The sequence below is a fragment of the Delphinapterus leucas genome, chromosome 9, assembly GCF_059928025.1.
Source record: "Delphinapterus leucas isolate spDelLeu-1000000601 "Yukka" chromosome 9, BTC_Dleu_Yukka2, whole genome shotgun sequence".
In the NCBI taxonomy this organism is placed as follows: Eukaryota; Metazoa; Chordata; class Mammalia; order Artiodactyla; family Monodontidae; genus Delphinapterus; species Delphinapterus leucas.
Genome location: NC_143137.1, coordinates 24,701,902 through 24,723,867, shown reverse-complemented (window position 1 = coordinate 24,723,867; position 21,966 = coordinate 24,701,902). Strand labels below are relative to the sequence as shown.

At 41.3% G+C, this 21,966-nt stretch overlaps 1 protein-coding gene and 1 pseudogene across 2 annotated transcripts in view; both read right to left on the bottom strand.

The window, feature by feature from the left end:
• LOC111182367 (metabotropic glutamate receptor 8-like) overlaps positions 1 to 21,966 on the bottom strand; it is a 189,278-nt gene that overhangs the window by 116,520 nt on the left and 50,792 nt on the right. The gene's annotated exons all lie outside the window — the stretch shown is intronic.
• The window catches only part of LOC149748365 (translation machinery-associated protein 7 pseudogene), a 40,587-nt pseudogene continuing 20,115 nt past the window's right edge, over positions 1,495 to 21,966 (bottom strand).

Genomic DNA, 21,966 nt, shown 5'->3' with positions numbered 1-21,966 from the left:
AGTCATCTCTCTGACTACTTCACTCCTTTAAGGGCAGTCTGGCAGGCAAGGGACAGTGAGAACAAAACATTTATAAGCAGGACCCTAGTGATAAAAACAGTAGCAATATTTATGGATACTGAGAATTAATTTCTTTTTCTTGCAGGAAATATGAGTGATAACATTTCCTTGGCCAGTCTCAAAAATGTCAATTCATTTGTTTGTTAATACAAATGCATTGCCTCATTCGTTCTCTGATAGGAACGTTGAGAGGAGTGAGGGGGGGAGAGGAGAATCATTATTGTCACCCTATAATTATTCAGAGGATGTTTCATTTTATTTTATGTTAGAGTGGCCAAATTTGTATTATTTCTCTGTTGCCCTAATCATCATGATAAATCATGAAATAAGAATCTCAGTGTCCAATTACCATTCAGAGTAGATACAGGAAAGGAATTAAAGCTTTCTTTCTAAGTGGAAGAAAGGGCAATTCCACAGAGCTTCCTCAGGGAATGTACACTGTGCTGAACAGTACCTTATTGAAAAGAGATAAGCAATTGTGTGATGTACAATTGCCAACACTTTCTTGTCTTTCAACTCTAGTTCTAAATGCTTACGAGGAATAATATCTTCACATTTTTCAAAGGCTGCTACAGGAGAAAGCCACTTACACTCACATTCACAAGTATTGTAAATACAGCAGTCATTATTTAAAGAAGAGACACAGAGACAGAGACCAAGAGAGACAAAGAGACTGAAGTCTCTTTGAGTGACTGAAGTCTCTTAGAGTGCCATGGCCAGGTTTCAACAAAACCCTGCCCTCAGCACCAGGCTCAGGGCTCCCATACCTCACCAACTGCTTCTTTAAGGACCTCAAGCCGGAGAGCTACAGCAGAGGGAAATGTTTTTCTTCAAAGAAATGAACTTCTAAGAAATATAATAAGCCAAACCTAAACTCTTAAATTATTTTCTTTCTTTGGTAATTTTTCCTTTTCTGCTAATAAAGGTAACAACTAAGTGATACTAACGTCCAGCAGGTCAACTGCATATGAGTCAATTTAGTCACTATAGCTGTAGGTGGTGTAAAAGAAACAAGTGAAGCAATCCGGTTGCTTGGACAGTTCAATCAATAAATCAAAGTGTAACTCTGTGAAATTATACCTAAATTAAACATCCCAAAGTAGACTTTGTTTCGAAAAAGGCAACATCTATCTTATAATATTTCTAGAAAATCTATTACCTGTCATGGTTTTTTTTTTTTTTTTTTTTTTACAAAAGTTTATTCTTTTTTTTTTTTTTTTTTTTTTTTTTTTTTTTTTTTTTGCGGTACGCGGGCCTCTCACTGTTGTGGCCTCTTGCGTTGCGGAGCACAGGCCCCGGACACGCAGGCTCAGCGGCCATGGCTCACGGGCCCAGCCGCTCCGTGGCATGTGGGATCTTCCCGGACCGGGGCACGAACCCGTGTCCCCTGCATCGGCAGGCGGACCCCCAACCACTGCGCCACCAGGGAAGCCCCAAAAGTTTATTCTTAAATGTACAATAGGTTCCAAGACAACATTTCGTTCTAGCTATAGGTGGCAACAGATGTTATGGCAGGGAATCCAGATGTTTAACCCAGATGTTTAAACAGGAATGGAACTAAGGATCATCATTGCCTCAGGCACAAGGAACAGCTTAGTTTTTGCCAGATTTCTTAATTCCACCTGTGGCCAGGGGGCCTTTCCCCGCGAGTTTCTTTTGCTCCTCCTTCTGCTTCTGCTTGAATGCCTTATCTCCCTCGTCCATCTCCTTGGCTTGCTTCTTGGGCTGCTTCAGGGCCTTCTTCTTGCCACCTTCGCGGCCCGACATGGCTCCTGCCGCCCCTTCCCCAGACCCTGCCACCGGATGAGGCTGTCATGGTATTTTAACACAGGGACGTCGGCGATTCACACAAAAACATTTTTAGAAAATAGACGAATTTAGCCCCACAGTTAATAATGTCTAGTTATTAAGTTTGATGGACTAAATCCCACCATTTTTTTTTTAAGGTAGGAAGTACAAGACTAGATTCAGGTTAGAACAAATACTGCAAAATATAATGAAAAGATATGGACCATTTTTCTCTCCCCTGCTTTTGGAAGGTTTTGTTTGTTTCCTTCTATTCCAGCTTATAATTGAGTTCAATCTGATAAAAGTTTGTCCTCCAAACCTAAGTCCTATGTTTTAGGCAATTAATAATTGGCAACAAGCTTAAAATTGCACTTATGAGTTCTAACTTTTCTGTCTAGGAACTAGCTGGCTCACAGTCCACACATGATAGTAATTAATAGTTAAAACTGTGTTTGGATCTTCTTAGAATAATACCACTTATTATCCTACTCTGCATTGATGTTTTTTCTTTTCTTTTTCCAACAGAAATTTTATTATGGGTGCATAGATCACTGTATGGGAAATGCCTGATTTCTAAGTAATCTTTGAAGGAGTAGTTCTTCAAGTTTAGTTCCACTGTAACCTCTAAGGATCTTCTAGATGCTTGGAGGATTAGTCCAAACTCTAATTCATTAAAAAATATTTAAAGTATAGCTGATTCACTTTGTTATAAAGCGGAAACTAACACACCACTGTAAAGCAATTATATTCCAAAAGAGATGTTAAAAAATATCTTTAAAGTATAGAATACAGTTTCTACTGCAAATGACAATTTCTAATATAAAATACAAAAATGAAAAAAAAATTACTATAATGACTCTTTACCCAACCCAAAGCACCCTCACCCACCTTTGGCATGGGAAAGAGAGAGGAAGGGGCTGGGGGGGAGGGGAGTCCTGGGGTCAGGGGAGAGCAAAGGATTTGGTCACTGGCAAAAAGGCAAGCAAGAATAGATCAAGATCAGTTTCCAAGATCATTTCTTCTAGGAAGCAGCATGTGAACCAGGAAAAAAAGACATTAGCGACCAAGGCATTTTTACTAGTCAATAAAATCCCATTGATTTTATTGCAAGAATATTACACCTTTCTATACATTTTTATTTCACCAATCACCTAAAATTTACAGCTTTTTATAACACCTAAAAGGCAGTGTAGTATAGTGACCTGAGTTCAAAACCTAACTCTCCCACTTAATTTCTCTAAGCCTCAGTTTCCCCATCTATAAAATGGGAATAATAATATCTATAATATGAAAACATGTTTTTAAGTGCCTTACAAAAAGCCTGCCATGAGGTAGGCACTCAATTCATGGCAATAACATAATGTATTAGATATAAAAATATTAACTGATTTCTAGAAACCCACCTGTGCCCTTATTTTTGCATGTGCTACCATTTGAGTAGTTGCACACTTTCACTTAAAGGATATTTTTTTCTAATACTCAGAAGGAATACTTCTTTTATGTTTCAGCCTTACTTTGGTTTTCCAAACTATTTTCTTCATAACAGGCTTTCTCTGCTTTCATCGTGAATTTTTTCTTTATTTAGAATAAAAAATAAATGTTTATGAATTATTTATAGTTTATTATGGCAAAACATATATATATATATATATATATATTTTTTTTTTTTTTTTTTGCGGTACACGGGCCTCTCACTGTTGTGGCCTCTCCCGTCGCGGAGCACAGGCTCCGGATGCGCAGGCTCACCGGCCATCGCTCACGGGCCCAGCCACTCCGCGGCATGTGGGATCTTCCCGGACCAGGGCATGGACCCGTGTCCCCTGCATCGGCAGGCGGACTCTCAACCACTGCGCCACCAGGGAAGCCCGCAGAACATATTTTTAAGTCTTCATTATCAGTTTGTGCCAACAACCCTCATGCTGTTTGGAGAATGGCATAGTATGTGCAAAGGGGACAAACACTGAGAATACTTTCTCCCTATACAGAAAAAAGATAAGTTAATTTCTAAGCCTGGAAACGTGTTTTTAAATCAGAAATTTCTCTTTCCAAATATTCACAATAACTGGTCATCTTCTGAAATCTAAAACCATGATTATTTCTCCTTTAAGTTTTAAACTATTAATTTTACACTTCGAAGGAATGTTTGCTCAGAAGCAAAAGGCTTTGATCATTTCATCAAGTAAAACCTGTAAAATTGATTTCATGGAGACAGACCAAAAACCTCTCCTTGGCTGACAAAAAATTTCCAATTTAAATCCGTGGTCATCCCTCATTCAACGTTTGCCCAGCTCCACGGAATCTTGTTTGCTTATTGAAGCAAGGCCCTCCATAAAGAGTGGGTCCCACTATGTTTTTTCTCTATACCATAACATGTCAGCCTATTAAAACCCATAACATCTGAAGGGCATTTTAGAAAATGATTTGGTAATTTTTCTGAGATGTATTCCTGGCAATGCCTGTGACTTCAAAATATCTCTGCAACTAGAGAAGAAAGTTTCAAGTGCTCCTTTTGATACGAAAGTCTGTAAATAAAGTAGTTGTTTACAAAGATGGAATTTAGTCAAATACGGAATTGGTTTTAAATCACTGCATGGCTAAACGTTTGCTTGACTAAGCTGATAGCTTGTCAAGTCTTGTATTTGGTTATTAACAGCTGCCATTTCTTCTACAGCATCTCTGGTGCACATTCCTGTGAGGATTAAATAAGGTAAGAGTAATTAACATGCCTAGCACAGGGCGTGGCACAGAGTAAGCGCTCAATACATGGCAGCTGTTAATATTTTAATAGCAATTATTTTACAAGTGCTATGGAACCGAAAGAGAAAGAAAGTGACCTATCCAGCATTGGCCAGCAGGAGTTTCCAGTGTTTCCTTGATCTTTTCTCTAATCATCATTACTGATGACCCCAACAACTGAGATTTAATACTTTTTTGTCTCTTTCAACTGAGAAAATAGAGAGAGTTGCTGTTGAATTGGTCTCCCTGCTTCCACTCCTGCCCTCATTCTCCCTATTCTCCACACAGCACTCACGTCATCTCACACACATCAGACCACATCCCTCTCCTGAATGAACCCTCCAAAGACTTAACTTCACACCGAGAATAAAACCCAACTTTATCCTGTGGGCACGACGCCTCCCAGGAACTAATCCATGACCTTGTCTCATGCCATGTCTTCCCCACTTCTAGTCAAACTGTCCTTTTTTCTGTTCCTTGCCTTGTCCAAGCCTGTTCCCACCTCGGGGCCTTAGCGCCTGCTGTTGCCTTTGCCTACAAAGCTCACCACCTGTTATCTCTTCCCACAAACTCTTCAGCTCAAAGCCTACATCCTCAGGGCAATGCCCCCCACCCCATACCTAGAAAAGCATCTCAGTCCTGCCATCCCATTGCCCCCTCCCATCTGGCTCTAGTACCCATTCAACTGTATTTCCTTCACTTCTCTCTATGACTTTTTTTTTATGTAACCAATTTTTGGAGAAATCTCCACTTACTGGGATATAAATACAAAAGAGTGTCCCTAACAGTGCCATGTCAATCCCCCTTTCTCGAGAAGAAATGAGTCCTTTAAGGCATCTTGGCCAAAATCCATAGCTTCTCAGCCACCTGTGGTTGACAGCTGTCTCAATTTGGTCTTTAAGACTTGAGCCTCTTCATTTTCAAATACTACTCATCTCAAAGTTCATTCAAAGCTACTCTCTTCCCTGCCCCCGTCACAGGTTAGACCATAGGGTCTTATGGGAGAGACTGGAGTGAAATCCACTATGTTTACACACTTCTTTTCTTTCTTTCAATTCCCTCACTCTTCTGCTCCCAGACACTGGACTCTCAGAGAACCTCAGTCTCACCCACCACAGCCAGGAGAAGGAAGTTAGTCTCTCTCTCTTTCTCTCTCCTATTTTGTTTGACTTTTGGAGTATGACAGCATTTTCCCCCATCCTCCCTGCCAGAGCATGAGTTTTTAGTTCCACTATGTGCTACTTCAGGGATCAAGAGCTGCCTCCTCTTTAGGGACTTCCCTGGTGGTCCAGTGGTTAAGACTCTACCTTCCAATGCAGGGGATGCAGGTTCGATCCCTGGTCAGGGAGCTAAGGTCCCACGTGCCGTGCAGTGCAGCCAAAAATAATAATAAAATAAGAGTCCTCTTTAGTTCACCGGTCCATCTGTTCATTCATTCACATGAGCAACCATGTGTTAGGCGTTTGGTATGTTCCCCAGGGCTGCGGCGGGCATACATGTAAACATTCCTCTGAGTCTCCTGTACCTTCAACATTTACCTCTTTTTTCTCTTGCAAGTCATGTACAGCTCAGTGGCAGTCAATATCCTGTCCAAAGACAGTCCACAAGATAGCTGACCAGGAGCAAACTCTATTATCTCTGTTTAGCTAAATCTCTGTAATTCTGAAAAATAGAGGAGCTAGGCTTGCTCTCAGTAGAAACGGCTATAGCTGCTTTCATTCAGCAATTAAAATCATATCAATTCTCGACAACTCTGAGAGAGGGAGCCTCCTGTCAGATAAGCTATCATTTTTTTAATAGACTTTAATTTTCAGAGAAGTTTTAGGTCTACAGCAAAACTGAGCTGAAAGTACAAAGAGTTCTCATAGAGACACACAGACACAACCTCCACCACTATCACTGAAGAGAATTTTTTATGTGCCTGGACATGCATTGGTGGTAAAGGTTTTCTCTGTCTTTTTTTTTTTTTTTTTTTTTTGGTACGCGGGCCTCTCACTGTTGTGGCCTCTCCCGTTGCGGAGCACAGGCTCTGGACGCGCAGGCTCAGTGGCCATGGCTCACGGGCCCAGCCGCTCCACGGCATGTGGGATCTTCCCGGACCGGGGCACGAACCCGTGTCCCCTGCATCGGCAGGCGGACTCTCAACCACTGTGCCACCAGGGAAGCCCGGTTTTCTCTGTCTTATTGTGATTCAGGATGGTTCTAATGAGTCTGCTGAGATGAGAAGTGGGGTTTTCTGAGGGAAACACTCTTCCCCCTACCTTTCCAGGAGAGCAGCCACGGTACCTTTGCCTTTTCCCAAGTTAAGAGCCCCAAGACTTGGTCCAGTTCCTGTACTCAGCTACTCCCCAAATACTGCAAGTGGAGCCAACCTAACTACTGGAGGCTTCATGCTCCCCATCTTATCAGCTGCCAGTAACCAGCATGGCGTAAACACTGCCCCCTCTCCCCAGCGACACCACGCTCCCCTGTCCTGGGTTCTTCCAGTGGACCTCTGGGTTCTGCCTTTAGACACATGTCCTTTCATCTTCAAGGGTACAGATGAAATACTCACTTCTTACTCTCTTTAGAGAGAAGTCAGGGATGCAGCCTCACTGCTAGGCTCCACGAATACTCTCCAAAACTTCTCCTGCTCTACTCCAGAGACAGCATCAAAAAAGACCTACAGATTCTACCAGGGAATGAGATGCTACTCCACCATTCTGGAGACACGCCCAGGGTCGGTTCACTCTAAGGCCTACTCACCTAGCTCCAAGGAAGGGAAAGGCCCTCCTACCTCTCTGTCACAGGGAGGGAAGGGAATAGCCAAGCTCTGAATATGCATCGCCAAAATGCTGACTCCTACCACTTCCAGCCTACTTACATTGGCTGGTGGGAGTGGGTGTAGTGGTAAAAGCTCATTCTTATTTGGTGCCTCTCAGAAGCACTGCAGGAGGGCTGTTCCAGGGGCCAGCAGCACCTTGAACACAGAGTCGCACTGAGTTCTTCAGGTCCTCAGCTTTGAGCTGAAGCTCCAATTCCAAGACTAAGGGGGAAAATACCACTGCCATGTAATGCTTTACTCTCTGTCGCTCTCAACTCGCTCCTTTGTTACTCTCCACCACCTCGGTCTACCCTCAGCACCCAGAAAAGCACTGGACACTTAGTAGGTGCTCGTTAAAGATTTGTTAAATGAATCCTGTTTTGAACGCTTCTAAAACAAGAAGTTACACCATAATGAAGCCCATTACATACTGAAGAGCCCTAGTGGTTTGAAATCAAGAGAATGTTTATCCATTTTATGTATCTCTGCCCAATACAACAATAGAATAACCCCTTTTTTTTCTTGGTAGCATCCCTTTCAAATGTTCCCAGATAGAGATGATGACCCTGACTCCTTTTCTTCTCCAGGGTTCTCATGCCCCATGGTTTCCAGACCTGCACTGACCATCTTGGTTGCCTTTCTTTGAAGCACTAATAGCGCGTTTAAGAAGTGCTCTACCAGTGATAAGCAGTCGGACTAGCACTTCCTGAGGGTTGGACCCGCCTTTTCTGTTAATGCAGCTGCACTTGCATTAGGATTTGGGTATTTTCTGTGTGGGGTTAATTTTTTCAGCAGAGGATCTACATAGTTGGCTCACGTTAAATGTGTGGTCAACAGACCTCAGATTCCTTTCTATGGGTGGACAAATGTCACACCTTCATCTCCTACACTGGCTTAAGTGACTTTTTCACATGTAAATGTTGAATCTTACATTTAGCTCTGTAACATTTCTCCCTTTTGCTTTTGCCCTTTTGTTCGTCTCCGGAGGTTTGTTTTTAATCTGGATATCATACTGACATATTCAAGTTGTTATTACCTGCAAATATGACAAACACATTTGCAATGTCTTCACTTAGACAATTGTTTTCAGTGACCTGCAGAGAATGGAACCAAGTCAGAGCCTTGGGGTGTCCTAGGGACATCCATTTGGACTGGCACTTTTTGCGTATGGCTGCTCACCCAACTGCAAATCCACCTAAATCTGCCTAATGTTGCCCTCTTGCAGCCCACATTCTAATCCCTGCCACCACCTTTGTTTTTATAAAACTCTAGAGCTTTTAAGAAATACTCTGGAGGGCTTCCTTGGTGGTGCAGTGGTTAAGAATCCGCCTGCCAATGCAGGGGACATGGGTTCGAGCCCTGGTCCAGGTCCACATGCTGCAGAGCAACTAAGCCCGTGCGCCACAACTACTGAGCCTGCGAGCCACAACTACTGAAGCCCACGCGCCTAGAGCCTGTGCTCCACAGCAAGAGAAGCCACCACAATAAGCCCACGCACCGCAACGAAGAGTAGCCACCACTCGCCTCAACTAGAGAAAGCCCACGCACAGCAACAAAAACCCAACATAGCCAAAAATAAATAAATAAAATAAATAAATTTATAAAAAAGAATACTCTGGAGAGATAAAAATATGATATCTACAACAGTCCCATGATCTATAGATAAGATCACCTTATTCTTGAAGGTATGTTTAAGTTAGTATGATATATAGATAGTTTGCTTCCTTTCCTCATAAAAGCAACTAGTGAATTATTTTATAAATTATCACAGACTATCCTGATTAACATCGATATGGTTGTTCTGATCTTTCAAAATTCTTTATATCATTTTTGAAAATCTGGCTACCTATCCATCTTCAGGCTCCTCTTAAGCTCCATAAATGCCTGCAGAACATCCCCAACCTGCCCCCCATTTCCAGTGTCAAATCTTCACATTCCTTTAGTATTGGGGAAGTCCTATGTCTGAGCCCAGAGCACTGACAATGCCTAGATTTTCTTCTATTACCTCCTCATCTCTCTTAGAAATTGTATCATCTCAGACTGCCATGACAAAATACCACAGCCTGGGTAGCTTAAACAACAGAAATTTATTTTTTCCCAGTTCTGGAGGTTGGAAGCCCCAGATCATGGTGCCAGCACGGTTGGGTTCTGGTGAGGACTCTCTTCCTAGCTTACAAATAGCATGTGTCCTCACATGGCAGAAAGAGATAGAAGCAGAGCAAGCTCTCTGGCATCTCTTCTTATAAGGTCACTAATCCCATCATGAGGGCCCTGCCCTCATGACCTCATCTAAACCTAATTATCCCCCAAAGGCCCCTCCTCCAAATACCATTACACTAAGAGTTAGGGTTTCAACCTATGGATCTTGGAGGGATATAATTCAGTGCATAGCAGGAATTAACTAGTTGGTCATATTATTATTTCTTTTCTTTTTTTTTTTTTTTTTTTGTGGTATGCGGGCCTCTCACTGTTGTGGCCTCTCCCGTTGCGGAGCACAGGCTCCGGACGCGCAGGCCCAGCGGCCATGGCTCACGGGCCCATCCGCTCCGCGGCACGTGGGATCTTCCCGGACCGGGGCACGAACCCGTGTCCCCTGCATCGGCAGGCGGACTCCCAACCACTGCACCACTAGGGAAGCCCGGTCATATTATTTATACTACTTGTCCTGCCCTTTCCCAATTTGAAGATTATTTGCTCTGCTGGAAAGGATGAAATAGAAGAAAATTAAGATTGAGTTTTCTTCCTTTTCTCCATAATCTATCCTATAATACCATCCTCTCTAATTAGAGAGCCTAGTTTTTCATTATTTCTTATTCCAAATTTAAATCTTGAAAGAAAATTTTATAGTCCAGCATTTTCAGAGCTACAGTTTCAAGAGTCCAGCATTGTGAGCCCTTCTTGACATCACTGGGCCCCTGCTAGGAACTTAGTCCTCACAGACATGCTCTAACAGATCTCTCACATTTTTCCTTTGGCATTTCACCTAATCGTGCATCCCTACTTGCCCCAAGATTCCTGCCTGGCAAACCTATCACATTCAATTCATTTGCATTGTTGGTTTACTGGCCTCTAGCAGCATTTCAGAAAGGCATTGCTCCACCCCTGCTCATCACCCACTCAGGATGCACTCTCTGCAAGAGCTGAGCTCTGCAGGCCGCCACCAAAGAACACTCTTCCTGCCATCTTTCTAGCAATGCTCCTTAAAGAAAATCGAAGCCCTGTACTTTGGAAAGGTTCGTTTACGGCCTCAATTTGGGGTACTCAAAAAAAATCAATAGCAATCTTAATTCCCACTGGAGATAAATAGCTCAGATCTGTAACTATGCATGAACATGGGAAATTTAAGAAAATATAAAAAGACTGGTTAGCCCTCAAATCATCCATTCCCTTCTCAGAACTCCACTTTTCCCAAACTGGACGGCATCCAGATTTGGGTATGAGAGGGGATGAGAGAAATAGCTGTGGTTTTCTTCTATAAGGAGGATAAGAGTTTTCTATTTTTAAATTTTGCTTTTGCTTTTTGTTGTTTTATTTCTACCGAAGGCTGAAGTGGGGAAGATTTTTACTGTACAATCTGGAGAGCTTTTATCCAGAACTTCTCTCAAAGGCCATTCTAAATATCCCTAATCAGTGGGTCTTTAGAAATTGCCTTAAGGTCTTTCTTTTCTTGATTTTTGACAATAGGGTAACTTGTTTTAATTATATTTTCTTGACCACAGTAAAAATAAATATTTTTTTACCTGTGAATTGTCTCTACACATGTTTGTGCTTTTATCTGTTAGTGTGATACCATCACACTAACTCTTAGTGTAATGGTATTTGGAGGAGGGGCCTTTGGGAGATAATTAGGTTTAGCTGAGGTCATGAGGGCAGGACCCTCATGATGGGATTAGTGCCCTTATAAGAAGAGATACCAGAGAGCTTGCTCTGCTTCTATCTCTTTCTGCCATGTGAGGACACATGCTATTTGCATGTGTTTTTTAATTGATCATAAAGATTATTTATATTCAGTAACTCTCTGTTTGGTATATGTATGTGATTTTTGTCTCCTAGTCTGTTCCTTGTCTTTTGACTTTTTTTAAACAATGTTTTCCCCACCTAAAAATTGTAAAAATATTCTTCTATGTCAACTTCAAATTATTTTAACCTATAGAACTGAGTAACATATGCTTTGATCCAATAGAAAAAGCAATATACTCTTTCTTCAGCCTCATCTTCTCTGGCCTAAAAATCTTAAACCTTTTTTTTTTTTTCCAGTTTTTTCCCAGGGTTCTATATTTTAAGCCTTATATCATCCTTGAGACTTACTCCAAATAATCTCCATGGCCCTTGTATCAGATTTTAACACCTGTGTCTCTAATAATATTAATTGTAACTGTAATAATAACAATATCTAATTATTTACTGAACACCTATTATGGACCATGGGCTGATCTGGTTATTTTATCTGCACCACCTCATTGAAGCCTTATAAAAACTTCATTTTATATATGAAGAAACTCAAGATCAAAGAAGTGAAGTAGTTTGCCCAAGGTTGTACAAGCCATAAATGCTAGAACCAGAATTTAAACCTGGGAACTTGGGTTTTCTGTCTCCAAAACCCATGTGCATAATCATGGCATTTTAGTGAGTATGAAAAAAAGCGTGCACATTTCTCCCACAAACCTCTAGCTAGAAGGACTTTCCTGAACATTAAACCACAACTTCTAAGTTTTAGGAAGTATAGTACTGATGACCCACAGAATAATTCTCCCTCATATAAATTCTGGACACATACATTAAAAAGAATAGACTCCATTAATAATGAAAGCTAAAATCACATGTGTAAACACATTGCTTTTAATCTATTCAATTATTTCCCCATAAGTACTAACAGTGCATCACAAATTATGCTGTCTAGAAGACATACCACAAAACTTAAATCTTGGAAGATTCATTGCCATGGTTTAATGGAATAGTTTTCTGAGAGAATGAAAATTTTGAACCTCCAAGACGGAATGTCCCTATCCACTGTTTCCTCATTCTGTTAATCAAATCGGAGATGGACACAGAAGGCAAACTACACAGGGACATAGCTGTATAATTAATTTGCACGTCTCTTCAGCAGTTACATATAAATATATTTTCTTCTCATGCACTTTAATTCAGTAGTTGCAAACTGGTAATGCTCAGTAGCCAAAACCAGCCTGCCCAAAAGCCTTAATTGTTCTACGCAAATGAGTGTACCTTCTCCAGTTTGCCACAAGCACTACTATTCCCTATTGTATCACAACTGGCCTGATGCGATACATTTACATACCTGGTCCCTCCTCCAGAAGCAGTTGAGTTTATAGTCACTGAATTGATCACGTGATTGCAAACATAGTGAGACAAAAGCCCATATTAGAGACCTTATAATCTGAGCCTACTACAGGCATACTGCCCCTGAAATAAACTTAAGAGGTAAAGCCACTATCCCAACTGTACAATCAATTGTCACTCTGCTATCCTAACCCTAATTCTCCCTGTTCCTTCTCCTTTCTTTCTCCCTACCAAGTCCAAAATAGCAAGGTTTATAGGTGTACTTGCTGTTGACTCAAGCTCAGACCAGGAGGCTGCACAGTTAGATTACAAAATTGGTTATGCAATCTACATCACAGAGGTACATCCCTGACCTTCCATAAATCCAGTGTTTTCACTGTGCGGTGCATACTACGAGCTCCAGGGGATAAAAGCAGAATTGCACTCACTTCATCCCTCGAATAACCTTGAACACTGCTGTAGAGTGGATCATGGAGACAAAATTGGATTTTTGGAAAAGAATTGAATATCCTAAAATTAGCACTACTGTAAGAAAGCCCGTAAAACTCTGAACTTTCACTCCAGTCATTTTAAAAGTGCTTGGATAGGACGGGCATGGGAAAAAAAATCTGCAGAGCTTTGAAAGCAGAACCTAGGTGGTTATGGTCATAAACTAAAGCAGCTTGGTTTAGATCAGTTTCCAGTGAAGAGCCAGGCAAAGAACTTCAGCCTTCAAAAAGAGATTTCAAATATATCTTTCTAAATCATAGAATTAATGTCAATGTTGGAAATATTTGCAGAGCTGTATTTTAGACAGTGAATAATAGCCCATAAAAAACCAATTCTCTTCTCACCATGGGCAGAAAGTCAAAGCAAGGCTAGAGACCACTAGGAGCTCAGATTCCTTGGCCAGTCCCATCAAATCATTTCAAAGCCAAGGGAGTATAATATTTACATTGTTAAGATTGTGTCTATATGATGCCAGCAAACATTTGATTAGGTTGATGCACTCAAGCAACCAGTTAATTCAGTGAAACATTTACTCAAGCCCTTGTTATTTGCCTACATTAACCGAGTGATTGGCATGTTTGATTGGCTGGTCACATTGCTGTATCCCCTCTGCTCTCCCATGTCTCCTTTGGCCACTTGGGGCAGTCACTCACAACTCTCGCTTCCCATCTCTACAGTCTACAGGGTCATTGCCTAGTTACAAGTCTACCTCCCTCACTAAACACTGAGCTCTTTGCTCAAAGGGCACAGGAGGCTTCCTCTCCATTTTCTACCACCTAGTTGAGTTATCAGGATCTGTATAGTGTGGGGAATGAGTCAATAGCACGGCTATTGGCAAGCTGCCTTGGGTGGCGGAGGGGGGGGGGGCGAGGGCGGGGGCGGGTGGGGAGGGTGGTGATCGAATTTGTCCCATTTCTTAATCCCTAAACATTATTTGTCTCATCCTTTGTAGAGGGCCCTATAAAAAAGGTAAGTGTTTCCCCCAAAGACGCTGCAGTTTCCCATCTCTACATGCCTACCTATCAGGGTACCTTCTCTACCCTGTTCTCTCCACTTGAGCCTTTCCCTCTTCCAATTTCATAGGCCACGCTTTCCACGAAGCATTCCCTGACAATTTGACAGATGTTTCCCCCTTCTGACTTCCTCTACTGTTTACCCCAGATATCTGAGCATTCAATTACAACCTGCTGGCTTGCTCGGTATTCATCAGTATATGTTTTGTATCACCTACAACAAAGATTATTAAACTCTTGGAGATTTGGACCAGTACATCTTTTAAACTGTGTCTAGCTGTTGTAGGGTTTTTTGGTGATTAATTAAACAGTAAATGACAACTAACAGTTGCCCAGTGCGCTATGCTTTATTTCACTCATAAGGACATCTAACATATTAGAAAACTCAGGCCTGGAGAAGTTAAGGAGCATGGTTATGATGATACAGCTAGTAAATCTCTCTTGGATCCTTCTTGGTGGAAGTGGGGTAGTTTTCTACTCAGGCATATATTCTAACCAAAGCTCCTCAGCTTTCCTAGGAAGATGTTTACCCTTTCCCTAGCATAACTGTTAAGGCATAAATATGAGTCTTAACATAGACTCTACAATCTTAATGCAAACATATAGCGACCCAATGTCTCATCAACTAGGTGGAAAGAATCCTTTATCTGACAGGATTGCTTGAGGCGTGTAGACTCTCCACGTGCTGGAAACTCTACTGGCCACGTACAAGCAAGAGCAACAGAGAATCAGGCAGTTGGACCCTCACAGTATTGACCCATTAGAGCCACAGAGTTGTCTCTACTACTGACCAAGCCAAATGGCAACTTGATAGTCAGCCATCTCTTTGGGATTCGACTATGGGTCCACGATTAGGAGGTTGTGAGGACACTGTTACATTGCAGAATCCCCTTCATTAAGATGCCTGGGAGAGAGTCCTGTCTGGTTTCAGTACCAAGGACAGAACTTCTCCGAAGCAATTGTTCTTATCTTTTCTTATGGACCCTATGGCATTTTTAAACAACCAGTTTTCCCTTTTTGGTTAGAGCTGAATTTGTCACCATCCCAGGCAAGTAAACAGGTTTTATGGCCATCTTAATCTTGTCCCTGGTTCCATTTAATGACTCACATTTACTTTCCTTTTCCCCCTGTTTTTAATTTAAAATAAATAAACAGACGGAGAAACCTTCAGAGAGGAGATGGAATACTGCTTATCCCTCTGCTTCTCTCAACCTTCCCCAGTGCCAACTGTTAGCGCTTCATGCCCTTCTCTATCTCTCCCCCAACATCATCAGCTCAAAAAAACAGATTTTTAAAAATTATTTTACAAGTTGGTGAAATGGTTTTTAACCATTTGTTGAGTCACAGACCCCTTTGCTAAAAGCATAGATCTTTCTCTCCAGAAAAGTATCCCGTGGAAAATGCTTGAACACATATCCAGGAGCTCTTGAATATCTGAAGTTGGGCCCTGGTCCATGGATTGCAGGGAATAAAGCCTTACTTGAGTGAATGCACAAGACTTCAGAAGCCACCTCTCAGGACTTGCTGCAAGCCCCGCAGAAGGGATTTTTCCAAGCCCCGTCACCAAGGCCTCCCACCCATCTGAGTCCCCCAAAGCCTCCACCTCCATTTCTGCCTTTTCTGCCCAAAGACTGTGAAATAATGGTCCCTTCAGAACCTCTTGCTATGTCCTTGCCCCACTTCGTGCCACAACCTTAACTGGCATCCCAGCGACCCACTTGCCTCCTTTTTCTCAAAGTATGACTTTCTGCTGGGTCTACTAGCCCAGGCCTCAGGTCCCAAAGTTTTGCTGCCTCACAAGTTCAGTGGTGGACAGACGTAAGCAAGGAGCAGGGGTTATTGGAGCCTTGTGAATGAGAGGAAAAGAGAGGCAGACTGAGGAGCTTTCAGAAGCAGAGACTGAAGAGCGTCTCAGCCCCACAGAGCACAAGGCTCCCAAGGAAGCATGGCTGGACAGACGCTGAATTCCAGCTGGTGCATGTGTGTTTAAAATTATACTATATATAGAATCAGCAAAATCTGCCGACCCTGATGCTTTTAATATATACCCAAGAATTAATGAAGAGAAGAAAAACTGAAAACATGGTTTGACTCTGTAAAAGAAATGGCAATTACAGTTATATATGAAATATATTTACCATGTACAGCTAATTACCATATGCAAAATAACTAGGATGGCAGTATACATATATATCGTTAATTTCGTTATAAATGGCATTTGATTTGCATGCTAAAAGTCGTTTTCTGTCAGTCGGGCCTCAAGATTTGCTGCTTACAATTTCCAACATTAAGGGGTACAGTGACAGGAACCGTATCTTATAGTCCTTTGTTTTTCCCTTATCATCTAAGCAACACAGCAAGAGATGCCTGGAAATTGATAATCTCGCTACGGAGACTACAGCTTGCGTAGTGGTTGTATCTGAAACCACTGGAGAAAAATCCAAGACAACATGTGAGAGGGTTATAGTACGCATGGTTTACAGAAAAATGGGGGTGATTTGCAACAATCAGCCAAAGTAAGGCTACATGAAGAAAGTGGGTTTGGAACTTAGTCTTAAAGAAAATCTAGGATAAGAATATGGTAGAAGGTCATTCCAATCCAGGCAGGAAAGAATTGTTTTCTGTGATATAGAAAATATTTAAGATTTTAAAGAATGTTTTAGTTCATATTAATGTTCCCACTGTATTATAATGAAGATAAGCTTTGAATGAACTCTTATAAAGAAGAACTTTAAAACATTATTTTTATTTATTTACCCATAGAAATATATATTCATATCTTGGCTGTTCCTTATTTTAAAAGCCAATGAAAAATTCAATAGCCATAAAGCTGCCTATAAAGCTTAAATAATAAAATATAATTTATTATAAAAATGGAATAATAAAATCACCAGTGGTGGGTGACACAACCAAACTTTCTATTCCTTGCTTAAATAAAGCAGTAGGTTGAAGAAAGGTATTTCTTCATCTTGATTTAAGCCTACTAATGGCTATACTTGGTCAGATAACAACTAAAATAAATGACAGTTGTTAGTAAATTCTTCTAATCATGATAATCAGAGCAAAACTTACTATACTGTGTATGGCAAAAATGAATGAAATGTTTGAAAGTCTAAGTTAATGCTGAAGACTTTGGGAACTCACCAAAACTTCTAGTGGGCAAGGAGAGCTCTCACTCCACTTGCTGGAGGCTCCTCTGAACTCCGTGAGACCAGTGAGGAGGCTGGAAGTATTGATCCATGTCCTCCAAAAAGCAAACACCAAGACAGGATTAAATGTGAAAAATATTTATTAGGTGTTATGAGCCGAATTGTGTCCCCCCAGCCCAAATTCACATGCTGAAGTCCTAACCCCTGATACCTCAGAATGTGACTGCGTTTGGAGATCTTTAAAGACAGAAAAGGATTTTAAAGAGGTTAAAGGGTCTCTAAGTTAAAATGAAATTATTAGGATGGGCCCTAGTCCAATAGGACTTGTGTCCTCATAGGAAGAAGAAATTAGGACACAGACAGACACAGAAGGAAGACCACATGGAGATGCAGGGAGAAAATGTCATCTCCCAGCCAAGGAGAGGGGCCTCAGAAAGAAAGCAACACTTCCTACCCCCTGATCTTCAACAGTTAGCCACCAGAATTATGAGAAAATAAATAGTTTAAGCCCATCCAGACTGTAGTATTTGTATGGCAGCCCAAGCAAACGAATACATTACAGGGCACTCCTATGAGAGGAAATGAGGAGGGAGCTGGTGGAGGCTGGGAGTAAAGCTGGTCTGACCTTGAGGGAAGGAGAAAGAGAAGGAAGAGTGAACGGAAGGTCTGAGGCTATAGTGCAGATCTAAGGCAAGCTTGGCAAAACCATAGAAGAGCCCGATATCTCCCGGGAATGGGCTGCTTTGGTAGCCCTGCCATGCTCAGTCACTGGCTGAGAACTGCTTACAGGCAGCATCAGTGATGGATTTTAGAGCACAGCAATTGGATGTGTCAGTTTATTATACTCCCTACATCCAGAAATCTGAGCAGTGCATTCTCATGGCTGTCCACACTGGAAGGCCTCCACGGTTCTGGACAGTTCAGGAAGGACTTTCCAATCAGACAACACAAATGCCCATAGACAGTCTTCCAATTCAGTTATCACACGAAGCTACAGAACATTCTCTTTTGCCTTTAGAAACAAATATTGTTCCAGGCTCTGTAGAGTAAAAACCAGTGTAGTCAGACTCCATTGACTGAAGAATTCTGGCCACGTGGACGATAACTGTCCTGCAAATTGTCTCTTTATTCCTTGTGAAAAGACAGGCTAGCTACCCAACTTAATAATATTAATAAAGATAGTGATGACCCTGCCGAGGAGTTTCCAAAGCAGGGAACAACAGGTGGTACAGCCTAGCTTGGCTGACCCTGGAGTGGGAAGATCAAAGGTAGTGTTTGAGGTTTGGCCCCAAGATGCTACAGACTCACTCGACCCCATACCTTTTGATCCTACCTTCTTTCCTTGGGATGGAAAAATCAAAATGCCTGTTTTTGGTTTTTTTTAATGCTGTGAGCTGTCTAACAGGCTATGGGAGGAAAAGAACATAAAAAACAAGCTTGCATGAATGGAGAATTTGTCAGCTTCCAATCAAGTCCAAAATGCAACCAAGTTCATCTAACATGAAAATTCAATCATTTTATCTCCAATACCTAGCACAGGGGCTGAGAGTAGATGTTCAATTCACACTAGAGGAATAAATAATGACCCTCATATTGAATTATAGAGTTTTATGGTGATAATAATAAATGAAAGTAGTTCCTGTAAATGATCATAATTAGCATGTCTGTGGTCAGGTAAAGGAGCGGGTAAGTCACCCAGAGCAGAAAGTTACAAGGAGCCTCTTCTGAAATCCCCAGAATCCAGAGTCAACCCCAAAAGTGGGGAAACAAAATGAGGCTCAGACAGTAGGCTGGGATCAGCAGATTTTAGGGCAGGTTGCAAACCTGTATCATCTCAGTTCAGATTCCTTCCTGATATGGATAAAACAGAAGTTTCTATTCATTCATTCATTCATTCATTCAGTACTCATGATCAGGCACTATGCTATGTGCCAGAGAAACACAAATGAATAAAACGTATTCTCTACCATTAAAGAGGAACTTAAATGTATCAATAGTGTGAGATGTGGTAATAGAGTTTATGTATAAAGAGCTCCCAGAGCAGAGACAGGGAAGAATAAGTGGCTGCAGCGTAAGTAATGGGATCACAACAGGTCAACATCTGAGCCTGGCGGAGTGGAGCAACAGAAAGCAAGGACACATATTCTATCTAGACAGGAGAGCTGAGAAATGGCAGGTGCGAAGACACAGAGGGGCAATAGTTTTGATTGAGATGAAGTGGGAAGGTTTGAGGGGCGATAAGGTTGTGCGAAGGGAAAGAAAAAGGAATAATTCTTTTTCATTGAAGCACTGTTTATTATAGCACAGAACTGAAAACAACCTAAATGTTAATCAAAAAGGAACTAATCAAATAAAATACAGCATATCCACACAATGAAACATCATACAACCATGTTATAAAATGAGGTAGGTCTGGGCTTCCCTGGTGGCACAGTGGTTAAGAATCTGCCTGCCAATGCAGGGCACACGGGTTCAAGCCCTGGTTCAGGAAGATCCCATATGTCGCGGAGCAACTAAGCCTGTGCACCACAGCTACTGAGCCTGCGTGCCATAACTACTGAAGCCCGCGCGCCTAGAGCGTGCTCCGCAACAAGAGAAGCCACCGCAACTAAGAAGCCCCCGCTCACTGCAACTAGAGAAAGCCACGTGCAGCAACAAAGACCCAACACAGTCAAAAATAAAAAAATAAATAAACTTATTTTAAAAAAATTTTTTTAATTTCTTTTAAATTAAATGAGGTAGGTCTATATTTCTTCATACAAGTTGTACAAGATATGTTTTTTGTTTGTTCAATTTTTATTGGAGTATTGTTGATTTACAATGTTGTGTTAGTTTCAGGTGTACAGCAAAATGAACCAGTTATACATATAGCCGCTCTTTTTTTTAGATTCTTTTTCCATATAGGTCATTACAGAGTATTGAGTAGAGTTTCCTGTGTTATACAACAGGTTCCTATTTGTTATCTATTTTATATATAGTAGTGTGTATACGTCAGTCCCAATCTCCCAATTTATCCCTCCCCACCTTATCCCCTGGTAACCATAAGTTTGTTTTTTACATCCGTGATCCTACTTCTGTTTTGTAAATAAGTTCACTTGTACCCTTTTTTTTTTTCAGATTCCACATATAAGCGATATCATATGATACTTGTCTTTCTATGTCTGACTTCACTCAGTATGACAATCTCTAGGTCCATCCATGTTGCTGCAAATGGAAAAAGGAATAATTTTAAAGACAAAATCCATGACAGACAGGTGGCTCTGGAGTCACGTGAAGGAAATGCTGGGTAGCCAGGGCATGGTGAGGCACTGGGCTTCTAGAAGAGCAGTGGCCAAGAAGTTGCAGGAGATGAGGGGCACGGAGTCCTGAAAAGGGAGTTGGAGAATACCCAAGACAAGCTTGACTTCTGTTCTTTATCCTTTTCACATGCCATGTTAAGTTTATGCTTTTAAACTCTTCTTGGGACCTAACTTTCTTGAGCCATGCCCAAGCCCCTTGCTCAGAGTAGAGAGGCAAGCAGTAGCTCTGTCATACACACACACACACACACACACACACACACACACACACACACACAGACACACACACACACACACGCACACACACCTGTGAAGCTGAAGCAAGCTCATGAGCTGGAGAGTCCCCGTCCCCCAGTGAAGAGTGGGGAACCCACCCTCCCCCTAACTCTACCTGCCTGCTGTAGGGAAGGAAGATCCACCTGGATGGCTAACATGCTTTGCCCTGGAGTAATCAAGCCTAAAAAGACATATCAACCTCTCCACGTGGACCTTCAAATGGAGTCTATTTAAAAGTCCTAGTACACTTCAGGTATTAAAAGTAATTAAAACAAATCCTTTACTAGCAATTTACCTAAATTATGCAGTGTCTCTCTGTAGGTGCTCTTTAGAACTAGAGTTTAGCCAAAAAAAACAAAACAAAACAAAAAAACGAGCAAGTTTAATTTTAGTAACAAAGTTTAATTTAAGTAACAAAGTTTGGCTCAAAATGCCAAATTCCTTCTTGTCAAGTAGGGCAGTAGAGCTAATTCAGTGGCAAAGTCCAGCCAGGAATGGAGTCAGGTAGGCTGAGGGTTATGTAAGGTCACTGTGGGCAGAGAATTAAATAGGAACAATATCACAATAATAGCAGCAAAGTCTCACGTTCACTGTCTGCTTCTGTGAGTTGGGCATTTTCCTATTCAATCACTTCTTTCAATATTCCAAAAAGCACAAGGAAAATATAGCCATACCTATGAATCCACCATCCAAAATTTAAAAATCACATTTTGTCATATTTGCTTCAGATTTTTTTTATTTAAAAAAGTTACAGATGAAGTAATTTATATTTCCTGAATCCCATTTTTCCCTCTCTCTCTCTGCATATTCAGTACTATTTTCATGTTTTACTCCATTTCTATGTACCTGTAAGTACTACAGGGGATTTTTTCAGATTTTTGTTTTATTTCCTGAAATCCTCTTTTATCAGTTCAAATGTATGACTTCAAAATCTATTACTATTGATTAATCTGGTCCATTGCACTTATCAACTTTGAACATGCTATTATATTTACTCATTCGTTTTGTTTACAGTACGTTGCCTTCTCACCATTAGACTGCAAAAGAAATAG